Source organism: Lissotriton vulgaris, chromosome 12, assembly GCF_964263255.1.
Source record: "Lissotriton vulgaris chromosome 12, aLisVul1.2, whole genome shotgun sequence".
NCBI classification, from domain to species: Eukaryota; Metazoa; Chordata; class Amphibia; order Caudata; family Salamandridae; genus Lissotriton; species Lissotriton vulgaris.
This window is the reverse complement of record NC_141700.1, coordinates 7547133-7562551: the sequence shown is the minus strand read 5'-3', so window position 1 is coordinate 7562551 and position 15419 is coordinate 7547133.

The following is a 15419-nucleotide window of genomic DNA, read 5'->3' as shown; positions in this document are numbered from 1 at the left end:
GCAGTGAGATAAATAACGGTGATGGATCAAGCCCTGATCTTTGGACTGGGTAAGAGTGGTCTGCTCAATTCAGACACTCTGTTCATCACCACCCCCTTTTTTAAATCGATTTTGGCCACTATAGGTGTGGCAGGGTATACTCAGACATGAGTCCCTTTCTCACTGCTCCATCAGGATTCAAGCAAGCCGGGCCGAAGAGGCTGAAATGCCAGAAACCGGTCCCCGGTAGCTTGTCTCCTTTCTGGTAAAGAATTGGCTTGGTAGTTTAGTCTGCCCTGTTCCCATGATGCACTGGGCCAGGGACAGACTGATTTGCATATAGCCAGATTCTGAGCTGGGATGGGGCAGTGAGATAAATAACGGTGATGGATCAAGCCCTGATCTTTGGACTGGGTAAGAGTGGTCTGCTCAATTCAGACACTCTGTTCATCACCACCCCCTTTTGTAAATCGATTTTGGCCACTATAGGTGTGGCAGGGTATACTCAGACATGAGTCCCTTTCTCACTGCTCCATCAGGATTCAAGCAAGCCGGGCCGAAGAGGCTGAAATGCCAGAAACCGGTCCCCGGTAGCTTGTCTCCTTTCTGGTAAAGAATTGGCTTGGTAGTTTAGTCTGCCCTGTTCCCATGATGCACTGGGCCAGGGACAGACTGATTTGCATATAGCCAGATTCTGAGCTGGGATGGGGCAGTGAGATAAATAACGGTGATGGATCAAGCCCTGATCTTTGGACTGGGTAAGAGTGGTCTGCTCAATTCAGACACTCTGTTCATCACCACCCCCTTTTGTAAATCGATTTTGGCCACTATAGGTGTGGCAGGGTATACTCAGACATGAGTCCCTTTCTCACTGCTCCATCAGGATTCAAGCAAGCCGGGCCGAAGAGGCTGAAATGCCAGAAACCGGTCCCCGGTAGCTTGTCTCCTTTCTGGTAAAGAATTGGCTTGGTAGTTTAGTCTGCCCTGTTCCCATGATGCACTGGGCCAGGGACAGACTGATTTGCATATAGCCAGATTCTGAGCTGGGATGGGGCAGTGAGATAAATAACGGTGATGGATCAAGCCCTGATCTTTGGACTGGGTAAGAGTGGTCTGCTCAATTCAGACACTCTGTTCATCACCACCCCCTTTTGTAAATCGATTTTGGCCACTATAGGTGTGGCAGGGTATACTCAGACATGAGTCCCTTTCTCACTGCTCCATCAGGATTCAAGCAAGCCGGGCCGAAGAGGCTGAAATGCCAGAAACCGGTCCCCGGTAGCTTGTCTCCTTTCTGGTAAAGAATTGGCTTGGTAGTTTAGTCTGCCCTGTTCCCATGATGCACTGGGCCAGGGACAGACTGATTTGCATATAGCCAGATTCTGAGCTGGGATGGGGCAGTGAGATAAATAACGGTGATGGATCAAGCCCTGATCTTTGGACTGGGTAAGAGTGGTCTGCTCAATTCAGACACTCTGTTCATCACCACCCCCTTTTGTAAATCGATTTTGGCCACTATAGGTGTGGCAGGGTATACTCAGACATGAGTCCCTTTCTCACTGCTCCATCAGGATTCAAGCAAGCCGGGCCGAAGAGGCTGAAATGCCAGAAACCGGTCCCCGGTAGCTTGTCTCCTTTCTGGTAAAGAATTGGCTTGGTAGTTTAGTCTGCCCTGTTCCCATGATGCACTGGGCCAGGGACAGACTGATTTGCATATAGCCAGATTCTGAGCTGGGATGGGGCAGTGAGATAAATAACGGTGATGGATCAAGCCCTGATCTTTGGACTGGGTAAGAGTGGTCTGCTCAATTCAGACACTCTGTTCATCACCACCCCCTTTTGTAAATCGATCTGGGTACACCTATGCCCTGAGTTACAGGGTCTGATAAGGTGGCCCAGTACCAATTGGAAATGTACCTAAGGTACATGGAATCCATTTTAGAGAGAGAGCAGTAGGCCTGGGGTCCTGATTGGCAGGGCCCCAGGTCAACTAAGTCGGAAAACCAGCAAAACACCAGGCAAAAAGTTGGGGGTAACCATAGTCAGGCATCTACCTTCCTACAGTGATGCTGAGGCTTGAGTTAACTTTAACCGGGGTTCACAGTTACATACATGTCGTGTCCCTCTAGAAGGGTGGAATGCTAACCCCGTCGCCAGAATTGGCGAGGGGTTAGTATTCCAATTCGTATGACACCTTATTCGACATGTTTTGATAAAGCGATACCAGAGTTGGCATTTAACCGCGAGGATTATAATGCACTTAAGAGTATATGGTATGCGTTATCATGGAACAGCTATTAGGACTTGGTTCCGCAAGCTGCAAACGGGCTCAGCTCATGCACCATCTTGCCCCAGCTGTCGTGCAGCCAGTTGCGTCAGATTTAGATGGCCATCCAGGGGTGGCATAATACATGCTTCAGCCCCTGGTAGGCCCTGGGTACACCTATGCCCTGAGTTACAGGGTCTGATAAGATGGCCCAGTACCAATTGGATAATGCACCTAAGGTACACATGTCAATTTAGTGAGAGAACCGCTAGGCTGTGGGTCTGATTAGCAGGCCCACAGCCAGGGAAAGTCGTAAACCAGTGAAACAAAAGCAAAAAATCTGGGTGATCATAGGATTGCAGACCCTACTCTCCTACATGACCCCCCCCCCAAACTTTGGGACAATAAACTAACCTTGACCAGGTGAGTCTTCTTGCTCTAAGTGGAAATACCTGGAGAGCCCATCTGCATTGCCATGATCAGTGCCAGGTCTATGCTCCACTGTAAAATCCATCCCCTGTAGGGAAATGGACCACCTAAGCAGTTTGGGGTTTTCACCCTTCATCTGATTTAGCCACAAGAGGGGCTTATGGTCGGTCTGAATCTTGAAATGAGTGCCAAACAAGTATGGCCTCAGTTTCTTCAGGGCCCAAACCACAGCAAAGGCCTCCCTCTCAATAGCTGACCAATTTTTCTCTCTGGGGGTCAGCCTTCTGCTTATAAAAGCAATGAACTGGTCATTACCATCAAAATTCAGTTGAGATAGAACAGCTCCCACACCCAACTCAGAAGCATCTGTTTGGACAATGAATGGTTTGGAGTAGTCTGGACTCTTTAGGATAGGCGCTGTGCACATGGCCTGCTTTAGGTCATCGAATGCTTTTTGACAGCCTGCTGTCCACTGAACTTTCTTTGGCATTTTCTTACTTGTCAGTTCATTAAGTGGAGTCACAATTGATCCATAATTTCTGACAAACTTTCTGTAGTAACCAGTCAGGCCCAAGAAAGCTCGAACCTGAGTCTGGGTGGTTGCAGGAGCCCAGTCCCTGATTGACTGTATCTTGCTCTCCAGTGGTTGAACTTGGCCTCCACCTACAAGGTGGCCCAAGTATACAACCTGTGTCTGCCCTATCTGGAACTTTGTGGCCTTGATAGTGAGACCTGCTGCTTGCAGTGCCTCTAACACTTTCCTCAGGTGGACCAGGTGATCCTCCCAGGTGGAGCTAAAGACAGCTATATCATCAAGATATGCTGCACAGAAGTCATCCAGCCCAGTGAGAACATGATTCACCAGCCTTTGGAAGGTGGCAGGTGCATTTTTCAGACCAAAGGGCATTACCACAAATTGATAATGCCCACCAGGGGTTGAAAATGCTATCTTGGGCTTGGCATCCTCAGCTAACCTGATTTGCCAATACCCAGCTGTCAGGTCAAATGTACTTAAGTAGTTGGCAGAAGCCAATCTATCTATAAGTTCATCTGCCCTTGGTATTGGGTGGGCATCAGTCTTAGTGACTGCATTGAGACCCCTGTAGTCTACGCAAAACCTCATCTCTTTCTTACCACCCTGGGTGTGAGGCTTTGGCACTAGAACTACTGGACTAGCCCAAGGGCTATCTGAGGGTTCAATGACTCCCAACTCCAACATTTTCTGCACTTCTGTTTTGATGCAGTCTCTAACATGACCAGGCTGCCTGTAGATTTTACTCTTTACTGGCAAGCTGTCACCAGTGTCAACCTCATGGGTACACCAATTGGTTTGACTGGGTGTGAGAGAGAACATATGCCTGAAGGATTGAAGAACTTGTTTGCAATCCTTCTGTTGATGTTCAGAGAGGCTGCCACAAAAGACAACACCATCTACTGATCCATCATCAGGATTCTGAGTGAGCAGGTCTGGGAGAGGGTCACTCTCTTCCTCCTGTCCCTCATCTATGGCCATGAGCAAGCTCATGTCCTTCCTGTCGACATATGCTTTGAGCCTGTTTACATGAAGCACCTTGTGGGGGCTCCTGGGAGTGCCAAGGTCCACCAGGTAGGTGACCTCTCCCTTTTGCTCAAGAATTGTGTGGGGCCCAGACCATTTGTCTTTGAGTGCTGCTGGGGCCACTGGCTACAACACCCACACCTTCTTTCCAGGCTGATACACAGTCAGGACAGCCTTTTGGTCATGCCAAGCTTTTTGAAGTTCTTGACTGGCCTTAAGGTTTTCAGATGCCTTTTCCATATACTCAGCCATCCTGGAGCGGAGACCAAGTACATAGTCTACTATGCTGGTTGCAGGCTTTTTGAGAGGTCTCTCCCATCCTTCCTTCACCAAACACAGGGGTCCTCTTACAGGATGTCCATACAAAAGTTCAAAAGGGCTGAAGCCAACCCCCTTTTGTGGGACTTCTCTATAAGCAAATAAAAGGCAGGGTATCAGGACATCCCATCTACACCGGAGCTTTTCAGGTAGTCCATGAATCATCCCTTTTAGGGTCCTGTTGAACCTTTCAACAAGCCCATTGCATTGTGGATGATAGGGTGTAGTGAACTTGTAGTTGACACCACATTCCTTCCACATAGCAGTTAAGTAGCTTGACATGAAGTTTGCACCTCTGTCAGAGACAACCTCCTTAGGGAAGCCCACTCTGGAGAACACTCCAACTAGGGCTCTTGCAACAACAGGTGCTGTAGTGGTCCTAAGGGGAATAGCTTCAGGATACCTGGTGGCATGGTCCACCACCACCAGTATAAACCTGTGCCCTGATGCTGTCTGGGGTTCCATTGGTCCAACAATGTCAATCCCCACCCTTTCAAAGGGCACCCCCACCACAGGCATTGGTATAAGGGGGGCCTTTGTAGTGCCACCTGACTTACCACTGGCTTGGCAAGTGACACAGGAGCGACAAAACTCCTTGGTATCTTCATTCATGTGGGGCCAGTGAAAGTGTGAGACAATTCTGTCCCAAGTCTTGTTCTGGCCTACGTGACCTGCAAGGGGAATCTCATGGCCAAGGTGAGAAGGAAACCTCTCAGAGACAAGGGGATGACCAGCCTCCTGGTTGCACCAGGCTTGGGGTCTCTTGACTCAGAGTATAGGAGTCCATCTTGCCAGTATACCTTGTGGGCACCTGTGGCGTTCCCTGCAGCCTCAGCAGCAGCCTGCTGTCTGAGGGGTTCAAGAGAAGGGCAGGCTAACTGTTCCTTCCCCAGGTCTGCTCTGGAGGGTCCCCCTGAGCCCAGAAATTCAACTTGATCAAGTTCAAATTCTTTAGGCTCGGTTTCCCTGAGCTCCTGTAGGTCAGCCTCCCCTGAGACTTGATCCTCAACCTGGGGCAAGGGGGAAGGCAATGCCTTAACCCTACTGCTCTTCTTCTTGAATGGTGTCTGGTCCATTGTTCCAGGATCCAGCACTTGTTCAGTGGGGCATCTTCTGGCCTGTGACCTAGTCACAGCAAGCACATGTGCTGGCAAGCCTAACATCTCCATGTGAGTCCTCTGCTCCACTTCTGACCATTGTGATGACTCCAAATCATTGCCCAACAAACAATCCACTGGGAGGTCTGAACTAACTACAACCTTCTTTTGGCCATTTACCCCTCCCCAGGAGAAAGCAACAATCGCCATACTATGACTGGTAGTGACTTTGCTGGCATTGGTCACCAGGAAATCTGTACCTGGCATGATCTGTCCAGGGTCCACAAAGTTAGGTGTCACCATTGTGACACCGGCACAAGTGTCCCTATAGGCCTGAGCCATTTTGCCATTTATCAAAGGTGTCTGTCTGTATTTGCCCAAATTATTGGGACTGACATCAGGGGATATATCCATATCCCCTGTACTGACAAGGACAGCCTGAGTGAGTGTGCCAACTAAGTTGTCATACCCCTCAGAACCCAAGGTTAACCCAACTAATCCCTTGGGAGGTGCACTACCACTGCTGGCTGTACTAGGGGGTGCAGTTGCCTTAGGGGCTGCAGTGGCAGGAGTTTGCCCTCCTTTCTTGGTGCACTCACTAAACCAGTGAGTTTTACGTTTACAGTATTGGCACCACCTTTTTGACTGGCCTTCTTGAGTCTTCTTCTTCTGGGAAGCCTGACCCCCACCCTCTTTGGATTGTTGGGGACCTGTTGAAGACTTCTGGTCATTTTGTTCACCTTTCGTATCTTTACCCTTCTGGTCTGCTTTCTTCTGACCACCCTGGTTCTGGCCCTGGTTCTGCTTAACCCTTGTTCTGACCCATCTGTCTGCCTTCTTTCCCAATTCTTGGGGAGAGGTCAGATCTGAGTCAACAAGGTGCTGATGCAACAACTGGTTCTGACAATTGTTTAAAATCTGTTCCCTCATGATCAGATTGTACAATCCTGTATAATCAGTAACCTTACTGCCCAGCAACCAGCCCTCCAAAGCCTTAGTGGCACAATCTACAAAGTCAGACCAATCCTGAAACTGAGTTTTCTGGGTATCCCTGAACAGCAACCTGTACTGCTCAGTGGTTAGGCCAAACCCATCTATCAGTGTATTTTTCAGGACTTGGTAATCATTAGCATCCTCAGCTCTAGTAGTGAGGAGCTTTTCTCTACCTTTACCTTCAAAGGAGAGCCACAAGATAGCTGCCCACTGACTCCTGGGGACACACTGTACAGTGCAAGCCCTATCCAAAGCAGTTATCCATTTGTGGATATCATCCCCTTGTTTAAAGGGGGGGCACTATCTTACTTAGGTGTCTAGTATCTAAACTCCTGTTTTCCCTTGGGGGAATGCTGCCACCATGGAATCTAGTCCACTTAACTTTTGCTCTCTAGCAAAGGCAAGTCTTTCTTTGGCAAGGGCAAGTTCTTCCCTTTCAATCCTCAGAGTGGCTTCCCTCATTTTAGCTTCATGCTCCCTTCTCTTAGGGGAGGACATCCCTCTACGAGAAGAGGTCTGAGAGCCATTGGTTCGAATGGATCTGTTAGAGCCTCTAGATAGAGTCCTAACTCGTCCATTCCCAATGTTAAGTCTGCCTGAGAGTGGCCCTGGAGGTCCCCCAAATCAATTCTCATGCCTACTTAAGTTGGTCCTAGTGAGTCTACTGACTTCTACCTGACCTCTGTCTGCCTCTTCCCCTGACAACTCATCCTCATCCTCAGCATCATCTGCCTCCTGGAGGGGATGGTCCTGGTTATCAAAGGGACCCTGTAAGGTAGGCATATTCCCTTCTGGAAGAGAAGGATCTGTGTTAGCAGCCCTCCTAGCATCATAAGTGTCTAAGAGACCAATCAGAAAAGGAATGGTAGGGTTCAAACCCTGTTTTAGTTTCCTGGAGGTACACACTTGTCTCATCTCCTGGAAACTAAGAGCAGCATATCTGGAAGGGACCTGTGGAGGGTCCACAACCACAAGATGGGTCTCTGAAGATTCTCCGTGGTTAGACATGCTTCTAGTGTGGTGTAAGAGATGCACCTACCTACACTATTTGTTTGCCTACTGATCCCTTGCTAAGAGTTGTAGTCAAGGTGTGCTAAGCCTTATTAAACTACAACAGCTGGTTCAGTAGAACTCAGAGTATTCTAAGCTAAGTTATATGTACCTTACCTTATGTGATCTTTCACAAAGATATTCTTAGGATACGTGTGGTAAAACAACAGCAAGCTCAAATCCCACCGCTGCCACCAATGTGAGAAGTTGGCCTGATATTCAGTGTTCACTATTCTAGTGATCACTATGTATCAGTCCAAACAACCCTTATGGTGATTGGTTGTAAGTCAACCGATAGACCAGCTATCCTAGTAGCATGGACAAGAGCAGTCTTCGGGCTAAACTCTAGAGGGCGTGTTAAGCCAGCTGTTATACCATCACATATACCCCTTGAACACCAAGTGAAAGGACACCACACAAGTGTTATGAAAATAAACAGTGTATTTATTTAGATCACAACAGCCCTGTACTCTTTATGAGGACAGGGTACTAAGCACACAACAAAACTCTTACGAAAATACTTTAAGTTGCACAATTTACACAAATGCCCGAGGGGCACGAAAAACCATATACTATGAAAGTGGAATGCGAAATTACTAGCAGGTAAGAACTGGACTAATAGGCTTTGGAATCGCTAGGACTACGTTACTGAACCTTCAGATTACTAGTACGAGGCCTAGGCGACTCGGGTGCAGAGTGTGCACTCTCACGCGGGATGCGGGACAAAGTCTATGGGAGCTAGTAAAAGCAAAGTTAGTGTTCTCGGGCGAACCCGATAAGGTAGGTTGAAAACGACAGTGGATTTAAACCCTTGGATAGTGAGGCTATGCTGGGGCACCGAAATGCCGAAGTTACCTAGCCCAGGGGCTGCGGCTGCATAGGTCTGAAAAGACGTCGGGAATCCTCGTTGACGAACCAGGAGCCTGAAGAAAGAGTTGCTGGCAGGCGACCAGTGAAGATTGTTCGAAGTGATCCAAGCCTGGATCGAAGATGGATGACACCTGAAAGCAGAGGGGACCAAGTTCTTGACCACTAGCCAGTGATCAGATGGCACCAGGAGGGCACCGGATGGTAGTCACCTCGACCAGGTGAGTGGGCGACGCTGGGCTCTGCAGTCTCACGGACCAGGAGGCGCTGTCGGCTACCAGGATGGAGGTGCGAGCTGTCCCACGATGGTTGATGCTGTCGACGTCGCTGGACCCAGGATTGGGGCAACAAGTCTTGGCAAATTCAAGCCCACGCAGTGGACCTAAAATGGCGTCTGGAGTGGACCAGGAGGGTCCGGGGTGCTCCTCTTTTGGAAGGGAGCAAGGGCCAGTCTGGAGCAACCAGACTAGCAGTGGTGATGTCGTCGGTCGTCGTCGGGAAGGCTACAAGCCAGCGGGCTAGTAGCCAGACAACGCGGTGAGCAGCAAAAAGCAGAAGGGCCCCACGCAGATCTCGTGGATGCTGGGGGGCTGGACTTTGGTGCTGAAAATGCTCAGGGTCGGGGCTTCTCGGACCCCAAAGCACTCACCAGGGGATCCCTCGGCGGTTGTGCTGGATAGAAGTCGTGCAGTTCTGATGATGGCCGGTCCCTCGAGGTCTCGTCGCACCTACGGTTCTCAGCTTAGCTGTAGAGGTAGGTAGAGGTCAGAGGTGCCAGGGAAGCCAGGTCTCGTTGAGCTGGTCAGTCGGATTCCGGAGGAAGGACGTGCAGCAAACCGCAGAGTTCTTAGATGGTGCCTGCGGATGCAGGGTGACTACTCCTTAGCCACAAGGGAGAAATCTTGAGAAGAAGTCAAGAGTTCCTTTCGTAGAAAGTAGTTTCTTGATTCAAAGATGATCTAATTTGGAAGGGTCCCCGCTCCTGCCTTTATCCTAAAGAAAGGGGTGGTTACGCGACTAGGTCCTGCCCTAGGGGTGGGACCAGGAAGGGGGGTGGTTACACCCCTCTCCCATGCCGGACTTTCCCCAGGCCAGGGGCTGGTGTGCCCCTGGAACTGGTTCTAGCCGGCAGATGCGTAGTGAGCACCGGGGTGCCACTTGCAGTCACCTTCCTGTAAAGCCCTGCCTACCCAGGATACACAAAACCCTGTCTGGGATGGTGGTAGCACAGCCCCTGACAGGAAACCCTTTGTCCAAGCTCCCCTCGCTGGAAGGACTCCCAGCTGCAGGTGGTCAGACTCGTGTCTGTGGTGGCAGCATCCATTTTGTGATGCTGAGGCTCGAGTTAACTTTAACCGGGGTTCACAGTTACATACATGTCGTGTCCCTCTAGAAGGGTGGAATGCTAACCCCGTCGCCAGAATTGGCGAGGGGTTAGTATTCCAATTCGTATGACACCTTACTCGACATGTTTTGATAAAGCGATACCAGAGTTGGCATTTAACCGCGAGGATTATAATGCACTTAAGAGTATATGGTATGCGTTATCATGGAACAGCTATTAGGACTTGGTTCCGCAAGCTGCAAACGGGCTCAGCTCATGCCAGAGCACCATCTCACACGATTCCAAGCACTCTGCCTTCAGGATTGTCAAGGCCTGCCATAGGAGTGACTGATAGGAATCTGTGTGTCCATTTTAGGGTTAGATATAGGTATACTATATCTAAAGCAAAGAGTGATTACACCACCTTGCCCCAGCTGTCGTGCAGCCAGTTGTGTCAGATTTAGATGGCCATCCAGGGGTGGCATAATCCATGCTTCAGCCCCTGGTAGGCCCTGGGTACACCTATGCCCTGAGTTACAGGGTCTGATAAGGTGGCCCAGTACCAATTGGATAATGCACCTAAGGTACACATGTCAATTTAGTGAGAGAACAGCTAGGCTGTGGGTCTGATTAGCAGGCCCACAGCCAGGGAAAGTCGTAAACCAGTGAAACAAAAGCAAAGAATCTGGGTGATCATAGGATTGCAGACCCTACTCTCCTACATCATCCTCCACAGTATACCCCTTCCAGGATACCAGGTACCAGAGCACACCTCTGCGCATTTTGGAATCACGTATACTCCTGACCTCATACTCAACAACCCCATTGCTCATCACCGGCGGAGGAACCGTCCTTCTAGATGACAACGCTGGTTTCAATAGCTGAACATGAAACACCGGGTGAATCCACAGAGATCCGGGCAACTTCAGTTTATATGCAACAGGATTGACTTTCTTGACAATAGGATAAGGGCCAATGAAACGGGGGTGAAACACGCTGCGTAGTTTAAAACGAATGTTTTTTGTCGACAGCCAAACCCTATCGCCCACCACATACTGGTGGCTCTCCACACGATGCTTGTCCTCCCATTTCTTATAAGCTTCTTTGGCCTTTATCAAATGAGCATGCACCCCCTTATGCACCCTCCTCAATAACCTCATCTGCTCTCTCACAGCAGGCTGATTCTGAACCTCTTCTGGAATGTCCACGGGCAAAGTGTGTGCATCGAACCCATAATTAGCTTTGAAAGGGGACATTCCCGTCGAGCTGTGCCAGGCATTATTGTACGCCAGCTTAGCCATCCACAACAGTTCCACCCAGGACTCATGGGCCTCTTTGGAATAACATCGCAGATATTTTCTCAAAGTCTGATTAAGCCTCTCCGTCTGCCCATCAGTCTGAGGATGAAAGCTGGTGGAAAGAGATACATCTATATTTAACGCATGACACCACATGCGCCAAAAACGGGCTATAAATTGCGGCCCTCTGTCGCTGACTATCACCTTGGGTAGGCCATGCAACCTGATAACATGACTGGCCAACAACTGCACAGTTTGACTAGCGGTAGGCAAGTTCTTACAAGGGATAAAATGTCCCATTTTGGTAAGGCTGTCCACAACCACCAGTATGGCATTGTATCCTTGGTCCATAGGAAGACCAGACACGAAATCCAGACTGATGTTCAGCCAAGGGCGCCTAGGAGTAGGCATTGGAATAAGCTTACCTGCTTTCCCAGTAGTTACCCCCTTGGCTCGAGCACATACATCACATTGCGCTACCCACAACGTAACGTCTTTGACAAGAGAGTTCCACCAGAAATGTCTTTGGACTGTGACAATGGTTTTACGAATGCCCGGGTGACCAGCCAGAGGCACTTCATGGCACCATCGAAAAGCCTTCTTTTGCAAAAGAACTTCGGGCAAGTACAAACGTTCATATTGGAAAGGTAATCCCTGTTTCACCTTCCGTGCTGGATTACCATCGGCCCATGCATTCCATCCCCCAGGGTACTGATGTGTCTTGACCTCATCCAAAAAAGTTTCAGCCCGCACCGCACACACCACCTTACTTGCTGGGTGTGGACCGGAACCTTCCCCTACCTCCCTTGGGCGATGGCTCAGTACCAACTCTCTGGGTTCCGATAACGATCCAACAGCGTCCCTGGCAATACGGTCTCCTCCCCTTTCTCTTTCTATGCAGGAGCCAATCACGAGTGACGGAAGACCGGAAGCAACTGACGCTGACCCCGGAAGTCCCGCCTATGATCCCGGCCCGGAACCCGGAAAAGGCGACCGCGGAGAAGGAGGAGCGTTCTTGACGGCGGACTCATGGCAGGAGACAGCATACCAAGAACTGGAGGCGGTGGACGGAGATAGCGGAGGCAGAGGAGAAGAGAAGACCGGAGGAGAGGAGGAAGAGATCTGGAGCGAGGACTGGTGGAGTCCCCAGGAGGTGGCTGGAGAGCGGCCGCAACTCGGAGAAGAGTTGCGGCGGGGCATGTGAGTACCCTGTCTCCTGGTTCCCAGGTCGAACTGTATAGTTGTGTATATAGATCATCCCCTCACTGTATAGCACTCCTAGGAGCACTGTATATAGAAACACTCCCCGAGACACTGTACATAGAGAACCCCACACCGGATCCCTCACTGATTTCACCCTCTTCCTTCCCGCTAGTACTCTTTCCCACCTTCGCCCCTTCCGAACCCTCCTCACTCTCTCTTTTTCCCCACCACAACCCGGGTGTTGGTGTCATTATTCAGAATCCAACAAGGAGGACTAATTGCCCTGTTCTGTCTCTCTTTAACTCCGAGGGCCACCGGATCCACAGACAAAGAAGAAGAAGACGTACAACCAGAACTCATCCCGGATCTTTCCTCCCTGACGACTGCATCCAAGGACATTCCTTCTTCAATCCTTTGTTACCCGTACCTTCCACAAACCCCGCTTGTGTGTGTGACAATAAAGAAAGCTAAGACATAGCTCACTACATCCGGCCTCCACGCCTGTTATTCCGGTCCGCCCAAACCCATAGCCCACAGGTGGTGTCAGAAGTGGGATATACCGGAAGCATGGAGGCGGCAGTAAAAAAGCTGGCTGAATCCCAGGAGCAGATGGGGAAGCTCATGGAACAATTCCTCAAGACTGCAGAGGAGGATCGGGGGCAGTTACATGACGTCCTGAAAGGCCAAGGCACAGCGCAAGACCAGGCCCTAGGAAAATTAACCGACGTGTTGGGACAACAGAGGTCCGTCACCTCCCTTCCGTCAGTAGTACTACAGAAGTATGTTCCGGGGGAAGACCCGGACTTCTTCTTTACAAACTTTGAACGTCTGGCCCATGCTGCTGCTTGGCCACTCGACCGTTGGGGCCACTATCTGGGTCCCCTGCTTACCGGTGAGTTACAGGCGGCCTACCAGCAGGCCAACATCCAGGGACAGACCCCGTATAATGATATAAAGACCTGTATTCTAGAGCGTCTGGGGATCGACGAGGAAACATACAGGATACGACTCCGACAAGCAAAGGAAGGGCCCCAGGAGAATCCCAGGGCTCTCTCATTCCGTATTCAGGATTTGGCTAATCGCTGGCTGAAGCCCGCCACCTCCTCCAAAGAAGACATTCTAGCGAAAATATATTTAGAACAATTTCTGGATTCCTTACACCCCTCCACCCAGAAGTGGGTACGCCAACACGCCCGCCTGACGCTGGACACGGCGGTGGAAATCGCCAGTGCTTTCAGCCGTGCCCAGGAGACTCAGAGGATAAAGGAAGAACACCCACCCCGAAGCCATCATCCCAATCACATCCGAGCCCAAAGGCCGTCCCTACCCAGAAAACCAGACCCGGTCCCCCTTTTTCCCTACCCGGTCCTACCCCGACAACCGCCCCCTGGACCTCAGTGCTATCATTGTGGGGGTTACGGTCATATCGCCCGAGTATGCCCGCAGAAAGAAGAACCCATGGAGGTAGGACTGGTTAGAAACCTGGTATGTGATACGTCGGAGATGGAACCCCCTCGCTTTCACTGTCCGGTGAGGATTGACGGACAACCATTAAGGGCTCTTGCCGATTCCGGGTGGTCTTTCTGCCGGCGCGTTTTTTAAATGGGGCAACATCTTTCTCCTACTTTTGGGTATCGGGTTCTTTGTGTACTCTGTGGCACATGCACGTTACACTATCAGTCACCGCTCCGTTTCCGCACGGTGATGCACTTGGCTCAACCTATCGTGTTCACGTGGGGAGTTTTATGCTTTTGATTCTGTCTATCCACTTGGTTTTCCGTTTTTCATAGGATCAGTTTGTCATTTGCTATCACTTTCTTACTGCTTTCTTTCATTTATACCTTGTGAAACATGGGTATTCTGGTGAGCACACGTTGGGTTTCTACCTCACACCCTTTTTTGGCTGTTTATGTAGGTTGCTGAAGATATTTTGAACTGGACTTTGTTAGACGGACCGGGAGGGTCGGCCGAGGATAAGGGGAGAGGTCTCCGGGGAGAGCCGTCTCCGACGATCGTACAGACAAGTAACTTCCCCCCCACAGACGGACACCACACAAGGGTAAAGTTCAACGATACTTTATAGGCAATTCTTTAAGTACGATGAATGGTACAAGGAGGTCTGGACTCAGGGGTCCCCTCGGTTCTGGTCTCTGGTTTGGGAAAAGGGTAGCGGGACAGTCTTGTTACCAAAAGATGGGAATAGCTCTCAATCCTCGAGCTCGGCGTTCTAGATGATCGGGCCGCGGCGGAGCCAGGCAGGTCCCGAGATGGACGAAGGAAGCGACGGTCCGCGGCGGAGCCAGCAGGTCCCGATGAAGATGGTAGTTACAAACGGTCCGCGGCCACGCCAGCAGGTCCCGACGACGATGAAGGTTTACGAAGGTTACGAAGGTTGCGGCAGCGCCAGCAGGCAGGACGATGATGCGCAAGGCAGAGCTACGGCAGCGCCAGTAGTCCGTCAAGGATGAGTTCTTCTCTGCGTCTCTCGACTCCAGGATACAACTGCCTTCCTGCTCTGGAGCTGCCCCAGTTATAGGGCTGGTGCCCTTTGATGTCCGGACCCTCGCACTTGGAGGTCGGGAGGTCCGGGATGAGGGAGTCCAGACACCCAGCAGGGGGGTGGAGCCAGCGCCCGGGGAGGCGATGGGCGAGCGGCACCTGGCGGGGGAGAGCCATCGACGCCTCTTTCTCCCATTGACTTGCCAAGTAGCCCGCTCACCTCCTGGGCGGATGGTGGTGCCGGGATGTCTGAGGCCTGGCTAGGCCCAGGGTTGAGGTCGATCGGGGGCCAGGCGGCCTCGTGGTGGAGTGTCCAAGATGGCGCCCAGGCTGGGCGCGCGGGCCAGTAGTGGGTCGGGCCCACGAGGTCGATATGTTCAGGGGCCGGGGTCCCGGAGGGGACGGAAGACGAGCAGTGGTGGTGTGTGGCACTTGTGTGACCGGGCTCGGGCCTGGTCGGGCCGAGGGGGGAGCGGCCCTTCATGTGGCCTGTCCAACATGCGTCCCCCCCAGCTGAAGGCGGGGAGAGTCACCCATC